Here is a 15,354-nt window from a genome sequence, read left to right on the forward strand (position 1 = left end):
ACACACACACACACACACACTCAAACATACACACACAGGCTGAGTGGCTGTCTTGACCCCGGCTAAGTGCACCGTGAGATCTACAGCATACATGAGGCTAATGATCCGGAGAACATGGCTCGTCTCAGGGCTGTTCAGGTTGGCGTGAAAGTGTTTTATATGTGTGTGTGTGTGCGCACGAGAGTGTTAAAGAGAGAATAGACTGAGAAATGCACAATCACTCATGACCCAAAAGGCCATGTCTTTCAGTGGTTAGCCAAGTGGCTTGATGACAAAGTTATTAATGACTCATATGGTAAACAGTAAAGTTTATAGAGTGCTGCAGGAATGAGTCCTAAAACTCAGAAATGAGTCAACATTTTAGCTATTTCGGTTCGAAGTCGAGTTTTTGGTGAATTGATGCCTGAAATAAGGACTGTGGTTAACATAAATGTTTTGTTCTACGATATAAAATACGACAGTAAATATATAAAATACGACAGTAAATATCATGAATTATGAAGCCTTTGTGTGTCTTAAAAAAGGCGACTATACTAAACGTCATCACGCCGCCTCGTTGTACTATTACTATTACTACTACCACTATTTATATACTGCCGTTGATGCGACCGTGGCGTAGTTCCTTTATAGTCTAACGTTTGCTTTCTACTCCTGGCGATTGCATTCACACTTCAAGTATCATAAAAGTGGTGTTCATTTATGAAGATTATCTTGCTGAACAAAACGTGTAAGTATCATAAACATGTGTTTGCCACAGAGCTTATTTTCTGCAATAATCCAAAAATCCAGTGTAGAAATCCGATCGGCTTTTTGTCGAGGGAACCCAAGGCGATGCTGACTTCCTGGTTGGCCTACAGAAATACGTCATCCCTGGAGCACTCTTATTTTATCCCCTTTTAGATGTTTCATTGTTTATTGGCGAGGGTCCCAAAATAAAGTAATTAAGTATAGTGCAATTAAGAACAATGATTAATTTCCAAACAGCAATTTATTCCTCATGACCTTTATCAAAGCAGTTACTGGCACATTTTGCAAAAGTGAGAAAAAATTAATTTGCAGTGCTGCAATATGACAGATTAAGGAGTAAAGGGAGGCAGATGTGTAGCATCACCCCCCTCTTCTAAACCTGTAATATATAGTTTGTTTACGGGGGCACAAGTGCAGCTTGTAACCACGTTCTGCTGTTCATGTTAAGGGTGCATGAGCAGAGTCAGACGGAGTTGGCGTAATGGATAAATGTGGCATTTCCTGATAAATTTCCAACTAGCTGGCCAGCGATTGAAATTCAAACAAAGTAGCAGGGTGCTCTCACATGCTGCCACAGTCGGCTGATGATTGCACGCAGAGATCTAAACGAGTGACTGGTGGCCTCTCAATCCCTCTGTATGTGTGTGTTACATGTGTGTGAGTGAGTGAGACAGAAAGAGACAGATTATTCCAGGGCGAGGCTTTTATAAGCCACAGGACTCCCATTACAGATCATTGAGTTTCAGACTTAGTTAAGAATATCTTTCATAATCTAATTGGGTTGTCTTTGTAATGTCATCTAACCTCTTTTCAGGCACTTTCTTCCCTCTCTGTGGACTCTTAATTTTTAGGACTCTCTATATATATGTGTGTGTGCATATTTCCAAGTGTAGGATTACTACAATTGATGCAGACAGAAGGGTGTGTGTGTGTTGGATAACAGTAAAGCTTTTAAAATGATTCTTCCTGTATCAGTATTTCATCCTGTAACTTGACCCCATTCTACCCTCGCACTAGTTTACCATCCAGATTAGTCTCACTTTTCATAGTATGCTCACAGAGAGTAGAAAATGTATTGGCTTTTCACACACTTCAAAAAAGGAAAGATACTCTGTTTGAATTGCAGCCGTTCTCTGGGGACTTACAAATGTGTATGGAATTTTCTCACAGCTTTAAAATGTATTTGACTATTGCGCCCCGTTATCAAGATTTAAAAAAAAAAAATAAAGATTTTATTGAGTTTGCCAGGAATTTGCAACTGAGAAACTCCGGGAAGTAGAGCAATCTATATGCAGTACACACAACAGAGCACGATGCTCATGAAATTAACTGTCCAAATCAAACTAAGTGTTCAATAAACGTCCCGACTGCTAGAGACCGACTGACTGACTGACGTCTCATTGTGGAAATGCTCATGTGTGAGATGAGGCGTGCAGCAAACGGTCATTAATCAGGTGTGGTGAAATAAAAATTCCTTTTGGCTGTTTTCTTCCTGAGTATAGTGCATGATCTTGTTATACTTTTTAGTGCAAGTATTAGTTAGTTAGAAGTAGGTGAATTATGGATCATCTGGTGGGAGGAATGTTTTGAAGTTTTTTTCCCCCAGAGGTGCTATAATCAATATTTTTTATATCACCAATGGATGAAATGTATAATGTGAAAGGGGTCACTCAAAGGTTCTTCTGATCTTAGATCTACAGAGTGTTTCAGCGTGTTCCAGCTCAATATTTTGGGTTTTCAGGCTCACAACTTCACTGTTGCGGTTCACTCTCACCACTCTCATCAACCTTGTTTCCAGCAGGAATCTGTTTCCTACCTGTCCATCACCAAACTGCAGAAATTAGAGTCTAAGGGTTGAAAATAGTGGAGCATTTAGCAGCTAAAGGGTCAGATACCACTCTCTTTGAATTTGTGGAAAGGCCAAAACAGAGCTACAAGTAGAGTGAATAATGAAACTATATTCACCAGGTGGCCAGAAACACAACTTCTATGAGTGTCAGTGTTGCTGAATGTGTAAAACTAGTAATTATGTAGTATAATGTCAATGTTGTGTTTACAGCTTGTTGTACTGGCACCATGTGGCCAAAATAATATTAATTATCCATAAAATAGCCACCTTACAGAACCCTTTTGATTTAGGTGACAACATGGCAAAGTCTTTAGCTTGCATTTTACATCCAAGTCCAGCAAAGTTGGCTACATTTTACTTCCATAAAACAATTTTGTTTTCTGTGTGTAATGAGCATTGCATCTTCATGAGGTCAATAGACATTTAGTATTGTTTCCAGTTTCATGGAGAAAGGGGTGGAACTGTTTGGACTAACTGTGTATGTTGCCTGAATACATGTCGGAGATATCACTGTCGACTAATCTTTTTTTTTTACTTCAAACAGCGCAGAAATATTTGATCAGGTCAGACCGACAGTCAGATAGAAGAAAGGGAAAGGACAAGAGAGAGTTTTTTCTGCAGAGATGAAAGTAATTTGTTACAAAAATTAGACGTGTAGTCAAAAACACGTTCACATGTTTTTCAGTGCTGCAGCAGCTTGATTTCCAATCATACACAAGTTGAACCAAAGTCCTGTTTTCTATTTACTTGGAAATATAATTTAAAATTTGTCCACAAGTCAACTCTCAGTCGTAGTTTTAATAGATGCTTTAGGAACAGTGATGAGTTACCTCAGTGTGGCATTATCCTGATGTTTAGAAACTCTAGCAGGAAGAAGTAAAGTGCTTTGCAAACACCCTGGAGGAAAGCAGTTAATCCCCAACTGTTCAAATGAAGCTGCTCATCGGCCAACAAATTTACATTATATTCATACTGGGCAACAACCAGGTGTGAATACATGTAAAATCCTGGATTTGTACTTTATTTTTCATAACACACCTGGTTCAATAAATGATTTGATTTAATGTTTAGAACTGGGGATGAAAAGTTCTGTCCTCGGCTGTAGTTTTTTTTTTTTTTTTTACCAATGCACACAGAATTTCAGTTGTCAGGCTCAGATAATTTAGTCGCACAAAACCTTGCCTGAGGTTCAATCTGCATCTTTTTTTCCTGACATCTCAAGGTCTGGATCAATGGGTGCGGTAAATCAGTCACTGTGGCAGTGGCTGTGTTGATATTAATCATTAGTTATTCAATCAGGGCCCCAGGAGGCAGCACGACCGACAGAGAGACAGACAGGCAGGCAGACACACAGCAGGGTGAATCATCAGAGGAGGGGGGACGGGGACGGGGGGGCGTAGTCTGGGAGATCACTAAATCTCAAAGTGACAACCAACTTCCAAGTTCATGCCCAGAAGTCTGTTTAGCTGTAAAATGAGAAAGTTTGCTTCGGCAGGTGGGCGGTGCTTGGTATTTCCTCAACTGCCGGGTCACAAACTTTCTCATATTACAGCTAAACAGTACACTAAAAGATGTTTCTGAAAACATCTGAGGTGAGAAATAGGCATTACAGTCACAGAATATTGATTCATATTTGATCAGCGCTGCCTAGTTTGACCGTTTGATCGGAGTTTGCGAGTGATTGACAGCTGCTCAGAGACGGCAGACTCCAGCTCGGCTCTGATTGGTTGTTTTAATCCAGTCTGTGAAATCTTGCAGATGCCATTAGGAGCACCGGAGGACACAGAGGCACATGATGTCTTTCAGATTACCTGTCTCATGCACCACTGTCAGGATATAGTGACCGTTTTATAAAAACAACTTTCTTTAATCATATTTGCTCCATGTCTATCCACTGCTGCTCTTTTAATTTCTGCTGGGGCATCATGCTACCTATGTCAGCACTAACTTTTGAAACAAGGATTTGCCAAAAGATATATTCTGCATAATCGTATCCATTATGCTGTAACATGCATTTTTTAAAAGGGAGTGATCAGCCGTTCCGCCCATCTTTTGTCTGTCAATCTGTCTGACAGTCTAGCTGCCTCTTTCCCTTTCACCTTGCCACTATCTGTCTGAGTCTTTCTATCTGAGACGCAGGGATGTTTTATCTGGGTAAAGTACACCACAGTGCAGTAATATCTCCCGAGACAGCCAGGGAGCTGATGGGTATCACTCTACAAACAGGCTGTTCCTCCCAGGACTCTACACAGAGATAATGTGCTGCTTTCTCTTCTTCCTATTTTCCCTTCTGTCTGTCTCTGTCTTTGACTCCCTATCAGACCCTTCTTTCTCTTTTTCCCCCCGTCTGTCTGCCTCTTTCTCCGCCTCTCCCTGGATGTATCTCTCCCTCTTTCTATCTATCTCTCTCCGTCAGGATGATCTCATGGGGATAGAGGTGTGTTACCTCTCCCAGTTGGAGATTGTGCAGATATTAGCCCTCTATGTTCTCTCTAACCCAGGATGGATTTAGAAACACCACCCCCTGTGTGAGCGAGACGTTGGTGCTGTATTAAGGTACAGTGGAAGTGCACCGGTGCCGGTATGGGTGCATTTGTGAGGGGTGCCAGCTGTCCTGCAGTGTGTGTGTGCCTAGTGCGTCACCCTGCTTTCTCCGGCCCAGGTTCCCAGCCGTGTACGGCATATGGTAACCATGGGATACAGGCTATAGATAAGGCTATGTGTGCCACCAACTACCCTTTGACGTCATAGACCATGTCTCGTCCCATCTTCTCTCCTCTCCTCCTTTCCTTGCAACAGAAAGCTTTTTCTTAAGCCCTTCTACTATGTTGAAAAAAAAATCCATTATGTAATGTGTCAAATTGAGCCACACTGTGAAATACACTCACAAACAGGCAAATAATCAGTTCAAAATAGTAACGCTTTATTAGGCTATGACTTCCCCGAGACTTCAGAAAGAAGAATGTAAACAATCTCCAAATAAATCATTTAATATTTCTTAATGAAAAGTCTTAATGGCTTTTTTGTTTTTAATATAGGGTATGGTGGTGATAAACTGTTTAAATTCATTAATAAAAAGCAGGAAAGTTGGCTTGGTTTCCTCACCATTTTTGTCTAATGAATATAAAATATAAAAAAAATTGTATTATATACAGCATGTTATTTCCAATCTTATCTTCACTAAAATATATCATTACATCAAACATATTTATTTCAACATTCATCTTAAGTTTCTTTTGTAGAAAATTGGCTACATCCATCCAGAACATTCGTGTATGTATACAGTGAAAGTATAAATGGGAAATACTCTCTTTTTCAAGACCACAGAAATCACACTTATAATCAATATCCAGCAGATAAATTATATGTAATATCCTGTAAGACACTTCCTTAAGTTTGTTATTGATACAGTATTTATCACACATTTTCCAAGCTTTCTCCCACTGTATATCCTCAAATAAGGAAGACCAAAAAACATCTAGACTATCAAAAGAGCCATTTTAGGCAAAAAAAAAAAAAACAAATATCCGTCTGGAGCTGCAAAACATGTGAGCATTGTGATGAAGGTAACACAGTTTATAGTCTAAGTATATAGTATATAAGTCTAATGCAGTGAGGGACAAAGTGCAAATGTACTACAGAGTATTAGGGTCACATTGAGGGAAAAAAAATCTGAGATTTACAGAATAAAGCCATAATATTACAAGAAAAAAAGTTGTAATATTACGAGAATAAAGTCATAACTTTACGAGAAAAAAAAGAAAATAACACGTAAAATTACTACTTCATAATATTATGACTTTAGTATCATATTACGACTTTTTTTTCCTTAAAATTATGACTTTATTCTCTAAATCTCAGATTTATTTTTTTCCCTCAATGTGGCCCTAATACTCCGTCGTACCATAGACCTACAACAATGATAAATATAAATGAAAATGTAAACAAAAAAAAACAGTTATTCATTTCCATTTTTATAAATGTCCAGGCAGCCACTGGAGAGGAGCTAAAGAGCCACATGTGGCTCTGGAGCTGCAGGTTGCTAAGAGACCCCTGGTCTAGATGAAGGGACAGAAACAAAACTGAGTGTGTTCCTAATATTTTGTTAGAGCTCCTCTCTTTCACTATATTAGTTCCTCCAATATACATTTTTTTCCACACAATCTTCTGAATTGAAAGGTTGATCAATAGAATCAAGATTTAAGTTATTTATCATACAAACAACAATTACAGAGAAGCAGTGATTGGCAATGAAAATCTTAGATCTCAGCAGCATTGCTATGTAACACAAGTAAAAAACAAAATAAGATCTAAGATAAAAAATATTACAAGTTAAAATATAACGCATGCATTATTAAATAAAAATAATATAAATTTGTGGTCTACAGTATTTCAAAGAATAAAGACGGGAATATAGTTCATGTATATGCAGAGAGAGCGAGAGCGAGGTAAACATTGTGTAAAACAGTAAGTTAAAGTACATAAATGATTTAAGTGACGATACAATGTAAAGTGTCAAGTGATGAGCTCAAGAGTTCTGAAGTCTTATGGGATGAAGCTGTCCCTGAGCCCGGTGGTGCGGAACAGTTTGTGACTGGGGTGATTGGGGGTCTCTGATGATCCTAGAAGCGTTATTCTTACACTGCTGGGTGTAGAGGTCCTCCATGGATGGCACCTCCATCCTGGTGATGTGCTGTGGCGTTTTCACCAGCCTGTCATAAAAATGTCAGAGTATAGTATGTAAAACAAAAGTCATACTATAGCGGTAAAAAAAAGTCATAGTATAGCGTGTCGAAAAATAAAAATGTTATAATATGTAAAAAAAAACGTCATAGTATAGCATGTTAATAGTATAATTTGTCGAAAAAAAAGAAATCATAGTATTTAAAAAAAGTCGGAGTAAAGTGTGTCAAAAAAAAATCATAGTATAGTATGTTGAAAAAAAAAAAAATTCTATAGTATGCTAAAAAAAGTCACAGTAAGTTGAAAAAAAGTAATAGTATGTGGAGAAAAAAAAGTAATTCCATAGTATGTTAAAAATGTTTTATTGTATGCTAAAAAAAGTCACTGTATAGTATGTTGTAACTGACGTCCCCTGGTAAATGGTTAACATTGGGATTGGACCATAATATAGTATGTCGAAATAAAAAAAAAGTCATAGTAAATTATGCCATAAAAATGTCATAATGTATTACACTTCTCCTGTGCGACTGTCAATCATATGCTGACTCCCTAAATTGGCACTCAGTCATCAAAACTTTGAGAAAGCATGTTAGTAGTAGCAGTTGTTGGATTTGATGTGTGAATGTGATGCAAAGTCTAATGTTCCCTTCTTTCTCCCCAGATGAGTGCAGAGTTTCTGGACCAAAACTAAGGATGACCGAGTTTTGTCTGCCACATTTCCAATAAAAAAAATTAATTAATGTTGTTTTGTGTACCATAACACCCTCCTCCTACCCTTCCGAAACAACGGGAGGAGACACGTCTTGTACTACCTTGTCCACCTCCACAGTGATGCTCTGGACACGAGTGTCCTCATAACGGTGAGGACTCGAACCGGGCCCTGGCACCATCTATACCGGGAACTAGACCTCAATTCACTGCACCACATCCACAACCTCCTGTCTTCAGACCAGTCTTCTATCATCCTGAACTATCTGATCTGACACACTTCCTGCTGTTTTGTAGAATATTTGACTTCTTTATTTTGGGTGTTAGACCTTATAATTCACTGCACCACATAACGATCAAACTGACAACCTCAGGTCTTCTGAGCAGTCCACTAATTACCTCAGCTACTTGGTCATTCCACTTCCACTCAACTCAAACACACAAAACCACTGGAAAAAACTAGGCGTCTGCACAACCTTTCAGCATGACAGATATGAAAATAAACAATCTGCATTAAAAAGCTCCTTCAATTTAGTTTTTAGGGTTTAAAATATGTTATGGAAACAGACTGGATTTGATCTTGGTTTTGATCCTTTCACCTAAAACTATCAAGTATGAGTTCTATCAGCACCTTATCTTGGTGAACTATTTCTGAAGTTCACAATTTTGTTTATTTCTAAGATTTGTTGTCCACACTGAGGAGAAAACTTGGAGAATCTCAAGATTGATTAGCTAGACAGGGGAGCTTGGATTTGATACTTTCACTTAAAACATTTGGGCATCAGTTTGTCTTGCTGTTGTTAAAGCCGACTGTTGAACGCTCTTTAGATCAAATGTGTTTGCATTTGTTTTAATCTGCTGTTTTTTCTAAAAGTTTTGTAACCTTGTTAAGAAAAGTGTTGTATAAATAATTTCTTATTATTTTCATTGCTGCAACCTGAGCTCCCCCTTGACATCAGTACAGCAGAAAATCACATCTTCTGTCACAGAAAAAAAACTCCTGTTCTGACTGCACTTAAAATAATATATATTAAAAAAAAAATCTTGGCAAGCTCTGTCTCTTATTGTGGCTAAGTGAAGTTGATGTACAGTAGTTGCATGATTCATGCAAATTTGGGGTTGTATTCAAATGGTTGAATGCACTTATATGCTGACATTTTTATGGAATAATATACTATGATATTTATGACATTTTTATGACATACTATGCTTTGACTTTAGTTTATGACCATTATGTCTCTTAAGGAACACTATACTATGTATGCTTTTGTGACTTTTTTCAACTTACTATACTACGACGTTTTTTAAACATACTATACTATGGTTTTTTATTACTTTTTTCGATGTACTATATTATAACTCTTTGACTTTTCGACATACTATACTATGACATTTTGCAACGTACTATGATTTTTTTATGACTTTTTTGACATACTACAAAATGTTTTTTTTTCAACATGCTATACTATGACTTTTTTATTACTTTTTTCAACATATAATATAACTTTTTCTTTTTCTACATACTTTTTCTGGAGGACGGAGACACAAACAAAAAAAATATTAGAGACATACAATCATTCAAATATAAATATTATGTCATTTGACTGTTGCAGTTTCCGATTGTGAACAGGCGATAGTGTTTTTCGGGTCCACCTCTCCTCACCTTGATGACGTTGCCTCTATCCAGTCTGCTGCTCCTCCACCAACACCTTGTGTCTTTTCTCTGAGAAACAACAAAGAAGACAAAGAAGAAGACGGGCAAAAAATGAACTGATGTATCTATATATTATGATGTATATATATTATATATATTATGTATATCAGTATAAAAACTGATGTATATTATTTTATGCCAGAGATTCACACGCCAAGTTCAAACCAGAGGGGCGATTTATTCAGTTCAGTTTTCAAGTTTAACATAAAAATGCTGTTACGGTGCATTTGTTATTTTGTTATTTGCATTGTTTTAAAGTCACCAGAATGCAGGAAACAAAGTCTTTGAAACTCAAATTGTTCTATGGGAGGACCCCCAGATCCCACACTATAGTTTTGAAATCCTCCATATTTTTAAGGTCTCAAGGTTGGCAAGTATGCATTAGTGACACTGTTTGATTCAGCTGATAGCCTCAGAGGACATGTCCACAGCTTTATTTGCATCCATGATTCAGCGTTTTCTTCAAACACGCTTGATCGTAACAAAGGTGATAAAGTCAATAGGCCGTTTTTACTGAGGACATTTTGACAGGACAAGGACAGATGTAAATAATGAAACGAATGATGGCTGAATTCCATTTAACGGCTTTGATGTCGTGATCCTAGTATTGTGCGAGCTGGCTCACTGTCACTCTCACTTGGACACTTACATATAACTAAGAGCCAACGTTAATGTTCAATAACACCTGTGCTTTTCCTATAAGTCAAAATGTCAGTTTGCCGTTTTTTGTAAGTGTGCTATACGACTACGAGCACATCATACCACTCTGGTTTAACATGCTAGCAGTGAAAAACATAAAAGAAATGCAGCACTGTTCTCTTCAATGACGCCTACCGATATTGGATTCACGATCTTTGCAAAAATGCAACGAAATGCAAAAATTAAATGTTCAACTTTAAGTTTAGTTAAAGGGACTGTTTGTAAGAATCAGAAATGACTTGTTAACAGCGACACCTGTGGCTGTTAAGTCAAAGAAAGTCAGCGTCCTGTTGCTCGGGCTCGCGCTTGTGCTCGCTCTACATAGACATGAACGAGCATCGCTAAAAATAGTGAGGCGACACACGTCAGCTAAAACCACAATATCACTCTATATTTCAGCTGCTTGGCAGTAATGTTAGCTGACCAGACGAAGGTCTCTCCATGAATCACTGCTGATCCTAGTGTTGGCTTTTCCTGCTTCAACCTCCACACCGCGGCCGGAGGGAACAGAGGAGACAGCCGATCCGGTTTTGCTTCTGACGTCTCTTCAATGAGATACATGCAAGCAATCTTAATCTGCGATGTCCAAAAACTCCACACAGTCAACATGTTCAGCGTTCACCTCATGTTTCTCCAGGGCGTGGTCATAAAACTAACCGGGCTCCTCCTCCGTCTAGCAACACCTGCTACCTGAGTGAAGGTTCTTACCCTCGCTGATAAACCCAGCACAGGGGGCGCCACCTACTGGACCATTAGGGTGTAATATACATCGATATTATTGCAATTATGAACAAACCAGTACTTTTTTACCAGTTTAAATATCAGTAATGGAGCTGTAATCACTTTTAGGCAAGTGGAATCTACATTTTATGGGTTGTATTGCTTCTTTAAGGTATTTTAACAGGCAAAAAGGACATGGGTGGGCTATAATCTGTCACATATAGAAAGAAGAAGAAAGGCACTTAATTAATCCCCGAGGGGAAATTCAATTTATTTTTTCACTCTGTTATATTTGACATATTACATAGTACACACAGGCCCTACATGCATTAATGAGAGAGATGTCAGAGCGAGTGGGCCGCCCCTGACAGGTGCCCCGAGCTGTTGGGGCTTTGGTGCCTTGCTCAAGGGCACCTCAGCAGTGCCCATGAGGCAAACTGGCATCTCTCCAGCGATCAGTTCACACTCAGTACTTGGTCCATTCGGGGACTTGAATCAGCAACCTTCCGGTTCCCAAGCCAAGTCCCTATGGACTGAGCTGCCTACTACTGCCAGGTACTTTTATGGGTTGTGGGCCTATTACGGCTTATATTTAAACTGGTAAAAAGTACTGGGTTGGTTATAATCTCTAGGGCAAAGAGCAGGTGAAATAATGCAGTCATAATGCAAAAGAGATAATTTCTACAACCAATCAGTAAATCATTATAATTACAGTCTAGTTTCTAAATATAAATATATATATTATATAGATATTAGACATACCAAACACATATTATCGGAAACATAGTATTACCCATAACACGTAATTGTTATGCCTGATTACTAAACTGCAAACACTTGTTTGGCCACAATTGTGATTATTAGGTTACAAGAAACATTAAAGTTTAACAAAGATATATCTTTGCTATTACCACGGACAGTAAATGTGTAGGCCTATTTGTAGACTATAAACTGGGCGATACAGCCTTTACAGGCCGCATGTGCTCCCGCAAATGGCAATCAGCTGTTCCTGTTGAGTTGCAGACACAATAAATGATTTCCCAAAAGAAAGATTTCATTCATGACTGTGTTGTGTGAAGAGGCACTGTGGTGGAGTGACTGTGCTCATTTGAAATAATATGTTAACTAGAAATCAATAAACCTTTGTTTGTAAAGTGAAAATGACACTGAACGTTGTGAACGAACAGCTGATTGTAACGTGACACACGGGACACTAACAGCGGTCTCCTGGATGAAAGCCTTGTGTTTGTTGGACTCATCCACCTCCCCTTCGCACGCCCAGTGTGTCTCTTTTCGCTCTTAAAGGGACTGTTTGAAACTTCTTACACATATAAATCTACCGGGTCGGGATCCCATGCACGCTCGCATATGCGCGCTGGTGTGGCTGGAGTCTCTGCTCCTCTGCCTGCTTGCCTTCACTCACACACCACACACACACTACACACTGCAGAAGACTTCATAGCTCTGAGAATATCTAGTGGACCTTTGTGCAGAAAAACATATCATGTGTTTCAATTGAATCCAATTTGAAACGTATTATTATTATTATTATTATTATACTGCTCGGATACATATCTGTGTAAATATGTGTGTTCTCACTGGACATATTTTGAACTCTACTCACTAATCGTTCCTTTTAGATAGGGTCAAAGAGTTCTGGCCCAGCACTGCCCTTTGAATTGGCTCACGGCAACACACTTAAAGTAATTTGTGTTCTGCTCATTTATCGAACGGTGGCACAGAAACTACTTCCTCTGGTTCCCTTCTCTCTCCTCTCTCTCTCTCTCTCTCTCTCTTTGTGGCTCTGACTGGACACTTAGCCCCTTTGAATAATGTTGGTTGGTGGCCTTTGAACTTGAGTAAAGAGAACTGCTCTGTGACGACTGTGTCTCCTTCCTTATACCACTATATAGAATACAAACCAGACTCGTCTAGCAGAGACGGACTACGCTAACATGAGACTTTGAAATGAACTGCTGGCTTACTGAAAGACAAGAATAACAGTGCAGGGTCACATGGCTACATCTCCAACTAAAGCAAAGGGGACAAGCTATGGATCCAACTGCTCAAAGCCATTATGCACCTTGTCCATCCCTACGGCCTCAGCAAAAATGAGCTGAATGATTTTAGCTGTTAATATCATAATCAATTATACATGTGTCAGAACTAATGGCCCCAGCCAACACAAAAGGACATCAATGTTTGAACTGAAAGACCAAAGGAATTATTAGAGGAAGCATTATTTCCCTAGGATACTAGAGAGGATTAAACTCCAGGGCTTGTGGGAGACTGGAATTGTTTTTCCTCTCCCTGGGGTTATCTCAGGTAACAACTATTCAAGTATTATTAAAGAGCTAAAAATGGCCCATACAGTTATAGCAACCTGAATTCAGGTGCCGAGGGGTATTTGCCTGTGTGTGTGGGTGGTGTGTACGTGCATATGCCATGATTGTGCATGTGCTTCTGCATGCATGCGTGAGAACGCCCTCGGAGACTCGTGTTTGTGTGTGCGGAGATGTGTGTGCTGACGGAGGCAGTTGGTAGCCGGGATATGTGTCTAAGAAGAAATCAGGGTGAGAAGACCTCCTTAAATGTGCACCGCGCTGCAGAAAACAACTTTGGCATTTGTGCTGGAGCACAGCAAATAAGCACCCGATAAGTAGGTCTATTTTGTCCCTGCAAACACTGCATATATTCCACTGTGTTGAGCAGTATTTTTCAATGATATTTTATTTGTTGTGCACTTGGAATGCGCAATCTGCTCCAAATGTGGTTTGTGTCTGTCACAGCATATGTTATCAAATCAAGTCTTTTATCTCTACTTCTGCAGTTTTTCCACAACCACACGTCTTACTAATTGCTTTACTGTGCCACTTCTTTACGTTTTAAATGTAGGTGTTAACAGACGTGTACATAAACACACATATACCACATGCACTAAGTGACAGTACTCCACTACAGGGCATGTACTGTACATCCAGAATCATGTGGACTGACCTTTTTTCTTTTCCTCTCTGCTCTACTCTCTCTTCTATCAGGCCCCACTTTCATCTATAGCCAATCACTCTTTCATTATGGCATTGGCTTTGCTCTCTTTACATGTAAACAAGATTTAATCTCTTTTTATGTATGTTCCTGTGTGGTGGTACTGAGTGCTCTGGACATGGGGGGAATAAGGTTAATCACCAATACTGCTCATTATCGTGCACTATAATGGCAGACATCCATGGATGACATTTGTTCAGGCTCGGTTCCAGAACAAAATGACTAAGGGTGCATCTCAAATTAGTGAGGGTGCACTAGTAGCAACAGTGCAGCCCGGCAACAGCAATAATAGTGTAGGTGTTACGGGTCCCGAGCGCGGTCCCGTATGAACAGCTTATGCTGGAACACAGCTGAAAAAACAGTAGTATGTAAACAGTAGTAAGTGAATACAGCATGTCGTTCCTTTTCAGCAACAGTTTGCTTTATTTGCAGTTGTTCCTCTAAAGCATCACATGTCTTACAATTACGTTCCAGGATGTCATTTCTAACACAGAAAGATCTCTATTTCAGTCTTTGGACCAGAAAAAATCTGTTCTGTTTTAGCTTGACAGATATCAAACATGATGAAAAGGGCTGTCAAAGTTAACGTGATAATAACACATTGAGGTTTTGAGAGGCTTTATGCATCCCCACTAACCTGGAAAAAGTTGTAAACAGTAGTGAGTGAATACAGCTTATCATTTGTTTTCGGCGGCTGTAGCTGTATGTAGATGACGAATGTAATAAAATAAAATAACAAAGTTAAAGCTACAGTTTGCTGAATGAGTCAGAAGGGCACTCGTAGCCTCAAACTCCAGTCCCCCTCATGTCTAGTAGGTAACCCCCAAGTTGTGAAACTTGCGCGAGATGGTTTAAATTAGGCATCGACCTTGAATGGTTAAGGTTTTTTTATTTTATTTTATTTAACCTTTATTTAACCAGGCAAGTCAATTAAAAACTAATTATTATTTACAATGGCGGCCTGGCCTGGAGAGGAGGGGATAGGGGCTAAAAAGAAATCTCAAAAGTTAAAAGGACAGCACTGGCATACATGACGAGCATTACATAAAAGAAAATGCAGACAGGCACAAAGTCAACAGACAGTACCAGACAAATAGTATGCTATCAGGCAATACAACAACAGAAAAAGAGTAGCAAATAGTAAAGACAAACAATCACAACAAGCTTTATATGTAACAGCAAGTACAAC

General features: G+C 39.0%; 1 long non-coding RNA gene across 1 annotated transcript; it reads right to left on the reverse strand.

Annotated features, from left to right (window-relative positions):
- Nucleotides 1-6,789: 6,789 nt before the first annotated feature.
- Nucleotides 6,790-14,867, reverse strand: LOC141767083 (uncharacterized). The gene is made up of 3 exons (XR_012593767.1): nucleotides 14,803-14,867; nucleotides 9,651-9,710; nucleotides 6,790-7,308 (listed from the first exon to the last, which is right to left on the reverse strand). It is a non-coding gene; the product is annotated as an uncharacterized LOC141767083 (long non-coding RNA).
- Nucleotides 14,868-15,354: the final 487 nt, after the last annotated feature.

Source organism: Sebastes fasciatus, chromosome 4 (genome assembly GCF_043250625.1).
Source record: "Sebastes fasciatus isolate fSebFas1 chromosome 4, fSebFas1.pri, whole genome shotgun sequence".
NCBI lineage: Eukaryota > Metazoa > Chordata > Actinopteri > Perciformes > Sebastidae > Sebastes > Sebastes fasciatus.